This window comes from Myotis davidii, unplaced genomic scaffold, assembly GCF_000327345.1.
Source record: "Myotis davidii unplaced genomic scaffold, ASM32734v1 scaffold71, whole genome shotgun sequence".
Taxonomy (NCBI): domain Eukaryota; kingdom Metazoa; phylum Chordata; class Mammalia; order Chiroptera; family Vespertilionidae; genus Myotis; species Myotis davidii.
The window spans coordinates 4,178,807-4,184,405 of record NW_006283588.1 but is presented as its reverse complement, the minus strand read 5'-3'; the positions used below and the strand labels follow the sequence as shown (position 1 = coordinate 4,184,405).

Here is a 5,599-nt window from a genome sequence, read left to right as displayed (position 1 = left end):
ATATATATATACTTGTCTTTTCCAGTTGTAAAGCCCCTGAGATCAGGAATCCATTTTTTATCGCATGTGTATCTTTCATAGCACCTAGTGATCTGCTCGGTCCTTTTAGTTGGTCACACAGCACTTCACATACATACACTGTACTATATTTGCTATTGCTGACTTTTGCTGTCATTTCAGGGTGATAATTCCTCTCCCTACCATCCAAGTTGGGAAACAATTGAGAAATAGACACAGGCATCAGATGGGGATCAACCACAGCTTTCCTGCCGATTACACTGAAATAGAGAAAACAGCTCGGACCTGAGACCAAGAAGGGAACCCAACTCTTTCTCCTCTGGAATGACCTCAGACACCCAGTCACTTGACAAATGCAAACTGCCTGCCAAGGGCACAGCCAGCTTCAAACATGAAAGGGATCCCCGAGGGCAGGAGAGGCTGGGCTGGGGAGCAGCAGATGCAAGACCTTACAGGGGCTCCGTTCTTTGTCTAACTTCTCTCCAATCTCCCAGTGCCAGCCCTCTGCGACGGTCTCTTTAGTCTTTGCAGCCATGACGTTACCATGGTGTTTTACAAGTTCGTTGGAGAGGTGCCAATTTTGGAAGATGTGGTCAAAGGTGGCAGCTACTTCCCCTGCCGCGCTGGTCACCCAGGGCTGCTGTACTGAGCTTACCACTGTGGGCGGGCAGGTCTCAATGACGGAGCCAGAGAGGCCGGCCACAGTGACCCTTCTCACCACTTACCATGTAGGTAAGTCACTCCTCCCTAGGGAGACAAGAATTGAGGGAACTGGAGAGAAAGGTGGACGTTTTCTCCCCCAAACATCTGACAGTAGATCCAGGTTTTGTGAGGCCTGAAGCTTATACAATTTGAATGGTCTTCTTTAACAAAAAAAAATTACAAGTGCAAAATTAGGTAGAAGGCTAGGAAGAGGCAAGAGCAAGGGAGATCCTGAAACTGAAGTGGTAGAGCTTTACAATAAATCCTCCTCTGCTTTTGAGAAGGTAGAAATACCTATTCTAGTGAGCACATCTGTGAGGATACTCTCAGATACAATAATGCCACCTGCAATCAAACCAACTTGACCTGGATCAAATGATAAAGAAGAATGATGGCCCACGTTCATGCAGAGTCCAGCTGTTGGACAGGCTCCGTGAATGGGTGAGCTAGCAGCTTAACAATGTCTTAATGACCCAGTTTCTTCCCATCTCTCTTCTGTGCTGCCCACAGTATCTATTCATCCTCAGGGGCCGCCCTACAGGTTAACAACATGAATGCCAGCAGCAATGGGAACTACCAGCTTTCATTCCTGTTAGAAGAGAAAGGACAAGAGCCTCAATCACAGGACAAAAGCCCTGAGTTCCACACCATGGCCTGTTGGATTCAAGAGTCCCAGTGGCTAAGGTTGAAGTTAAGTACCGGGGCAACAGGGCTAGGAGAACCTTAAAGGTCAGGCCAGGCAAGGCCCACCTACAGAGGTAAGACTAAAGATAAGGATATGGATCATCCTAATCCTATGGCTGCTGCATAATGGAGGAGTGGAACTGAGGTTGGTGAAGCATCCACAACATTAAACTAGAGGTTAGAGTAAGGAATAATAAACTAAATGTATTGAAAGTTCTCGAGCCCAGCCAGTGTGGCTCAGTGATTGAGTGTCAACCTATGAACCAGGAGGTCAGGGTTCGATTCCTGGTCAGGGCATGTGCCCAAGTCAAGGGCTCGATCCCCAGTGTGGAGCATGATTCTCTCACATCATTGATATTTCTTTCTCTCTCCCTCTCCCCTCCTCTCTGAAATCAATAAAAATATATTTTGTAAAAAAGAGAGTTTTTCAGATGTCCTTTGATTTACACCCCCCACCCCCACCCCAAATCTTCATTTTCCTCTTCCATAAGCCTGTTTGCCAGGAGGGCAGGGGTCATTTGTTCACTAGTTTACCCAGCATATAGAGTAAGTGCTCAACATTTATTGAGAGGATACATGAATTTACCACAAAGTTATGAGAAACAACTTGTTGGAGCATTAAATAGGTAACTGTAATGGTTTATGCAAAAATGAAAGTATGCAGGAATATAAAGTCATCAACAAAAAGATTTAGAGATGATTGGATTTGAGTTGACTGGATAAATCAGGTCAGAAACATATGTCTTATCAAAGAAAGTGGAAAGAGGATGATAAATGGCTCTTCAAACTCAAACTTGGCTCAGGTATCAGAGACTCAATCCGACATCAAAAATGTTTCACAAAGAAACAGAAAGATAAGTTAAGCTCTAGACAGTTTGGCTCAGTGGATAGAGTGTCAGCCTGCGGACTGAAGGGTCCTGGGTTCAATTCGGGTCAAGGGTACATGAGTGGGTTGCCTGCTCACTCCTCAGTAGAAGGTGTGCAGAAGGCAACCAAATCAATGATTCTCTCTCATCATTGATGTCTCTCTCCCTTCCTCTCTGAAATCAATAAATATATATTGAAAATGAAGATTTGGGGCAGGGGGGGGCGTGTAAATCAAAGGACATTTGAAATCATATATATCTTAAAAAGTTACGGATAATTAAGCTATTTTATTTTGCCATTATATGGGGAGGACAATTAGATTAAATGTGAGCACTAAATTAGTAGGTGTGTAATGGAATACCTTGAGCTGAAGGTAATGATTTAACAAATTTTTCTATGGAAAAGTAAAGCCGAAAACAAGTACTCTTTCTTAGTGTGATAAAGCTACTGGAGAGAAAGAATTGTGTGATAATTTTGCATGACCTCTGATTTTCCCATTTTTTACATCTTTTATTCTCCTGAAAAGATGGACAAAAATCTAAGCTTTGAAACGCAAGAGTACATTTTAAATATACCAAGCCTTTTTCTTTGAACAAAAGTACTGATTGGCAATTACTCTGGTAAATGCTTATATTTAGAAGTATGTTTCTTAATCTAGAATGCATTTTTTAAGTATATTTTATTGATTTTTTACAGAGAGGAAGGGAGAGGGATAGAGAGTTAGAAACATCGATGAGAGAGAAACATTGATCAGCCGCCTCCTGCACACTCCCCACTGGGGATGTGCCTGCAACCAAGGTATATACCCTTGACCGGAATCGAACCTGGGACCCTTGAGTCCGCATGCCGATGCTCTATCCACTGAGCCAAACCGGTTAGGGCTAGAATGCATTTTTTTAATATTCAGTTTTATAAATCAAGTCATACCTGTTCTGGTTAATGTGATGTTATTATGTGCGATAGATTTCATTTAGGGTGGGGTAGGTAGATTGCAATGATTTTAAGTCAAGCTCCAGCTCAGGAACCTAGGAATGTTAGGTAGGAGATTGGAGAAGGTCCACAGCAGGCCAAGCACTTCAGCTATTCTGATAAACAATTTGATTGCCGATGCTGACTCTTGCATAGTAAGCAGGTCACCCAAACCTTATACTTGATGCTTGCTGTGAAGGTAGTACTTGAACCACCCTTCCCGTGGACACAGTCATTCATCTGTCCATTTAAATACCATTTTATATTAATATGTCAGTATACCTCCAACCACGGCAGGGTTTCCTATGGCCACACGCCTTGCCTTGGCTTTCTGTGCATTTCTAGTATTGAAGAAGCGGTTAGGTTAAAAAACAAACAGAAAAGGGATGTATTGTAAGAAGAAATAATGCACAAAATGGTATAATTTTAGGCAAGTAGAATAAATTCTTAATTTGTCTGAAAATAGAATAAACAGCATATAAAAGGCCTTTGAAAGTTAAATGCAAAATTATACGAAAATTGTGCCTAAGAATATTATGACAAAATAGGGTTTCTGCATAAGGAATCTGATTTTGCCACCAATTAACATCCTCTCATAGGAAAAAAAAAATGTTTGAAATGCCCTCAGCAGTATTTAAGGTGAACGATCTTTAATCCAAATAGCTATTTATATACTAAAAGACAGGAGTTCTCTAGGTCCAACAGAATTCGACCTATTTACACATTACCCAGAGTGAAGTCAGGGCTTTTCCAATGGCTCCTATGGCCCATATGATCTGCCCTACCCGCCTTCCCTCTCGGGCTTGTCTACTTCTTCCCCTTCTTCCTTCTGCTCCGCTCACGCTGACGTACTGCATTAGCAGGACACGCCAGGCACATTCTCACAGGTAAGTCTTCGCTCCAGCTGCTTCCTCTGCCTGGAATCCTCCTCCCGGGGCATCCCCAAGGCCACCTCCCTCACCCCCTTCAAATCTCTGCTTAAACATCACTTTCGCAACAATGCTCACGCTGCCCATCTTTTTATCACTGTGCCTCTCCCCGCTCTTGATCCCCTTCCTCTGCATTTACTACATGACATTTATTGTGGTCTAGCATCCTATATCAGTTTTCTTACTGATGATGCTTATTGTCTACTTCTCTTCTAGACTGAAAACCTCATGAGGGAAGAATTGCCTTTTTTGTTCCCTGCTTGGCACACTGTACGTCGACAGTAAACATTTTTTGAATTCGTGAGCATGTCAATGATCTGCTTGCTTAATGTTGAATCAGGAACTCACTTTAATCATGAGTTCTATTTCAAAAGTCAAACTTCCTCCTCAAAGAGAAAGACTCATGTACAGGAAAAAAAAAAAAGCCTAGAAAAAAACGCACACACACCCCAAAACATACATCAAGTTCTCATTTCCAACAAAAGGATTGTTTTTCCAAGGAAGTAATACAAAATGGGTAAAATCGCAATTACACACACACACACACACACACACACACACACACACACACACACACAAATGTATGAAGATGTTAGTGACCGTATTCTGGGTTTTATAGGAACGAAAAATGCTAGTTGAAATGTCAGAGACTCAATGAGAAGGCGAGGATTTTCTGCTGGACTTTTAAGTAACGCATCCTACCAGGGTGACCGGAGGCACGAATGCCAGACACAGACACCTGTCACCCTGCTGCTTCCTGGCTGCCGACCCTCCTGCAGGTCAGCTCAGTCCTGCGACGGGCAGCCCTTCAGTTAGGGGCGAGCACACAGCCGCGGAGGCTGCACACATCCAAGGGGAGGGGTCGCCCCGCCTAAGGTCCAGTGGTTCTCAACCTTCCTAATGCCGCGACCCTTTAATACAGTTCCTCATGTTGTGGTGACCCCCAATTTCATTGTTACACATTGAACATAATTAAAGCATACTTATTAATCACAAAAACAATATCTAATTATATATGTGTTTTCCGATGGTCTTAGGCGACCCCTGTGAAAGGGTCGTTCGATCCCCACAGGGGTCGCGACCCACAGGTTGAGAACCGCTGGCTAAGCGACGTCACCGAAGCCTCCATTCTGTGCCCCGTCATCTGCTGCGAAAGCCTGAGCGGGTAATTCGCAGAGTGGGGTCTCCATGGGGCCCCCCCTCCCGGCCTGTCCAGACACCCGAGCCCGTCCAGCGGCCCAGGGTCGGGATGAACAGCCTCACTCACTTCGGGCAAAGGTGGGTCGGGGGCGCGCGTTAGGCCGCATTCTCCGACCTTTGTGACTTGGGTCCGTTTCGTGGGAATTTGGCACCGCGCGGCCCTCACCCCGGGCCATGTGGGGATGCTGCACAGGTGGCACCGGGCCCGAGGGGAGCGAGACCCCATACCT

The 5,599-nt window shown here is 44.5% G+C and overlaps 1 long non-coding RNA gene across 1 annotated transcript in view; it reads right to left on the bottom strand.

Annotated features, from left to right (window-relative positions):
* The window catches only part of LOC107183402, an 11,428-nt gene extending 5,841 nt beyond the window's left edge, over positions 1 to 5,587 (bottom strand). The window contains exon 1 of the long non-coding RNA XR_001514197.1: positions 5,437 to 5,587. This is a non-coding gene — a long non-coding RNA (uncharacterized LOC107183402). The remainder of the gene's footprint in view (positions 1 to 5,436) is intronic.
* Positions 5,588 to 5,599: the final 12 nt, after the last annotated feature.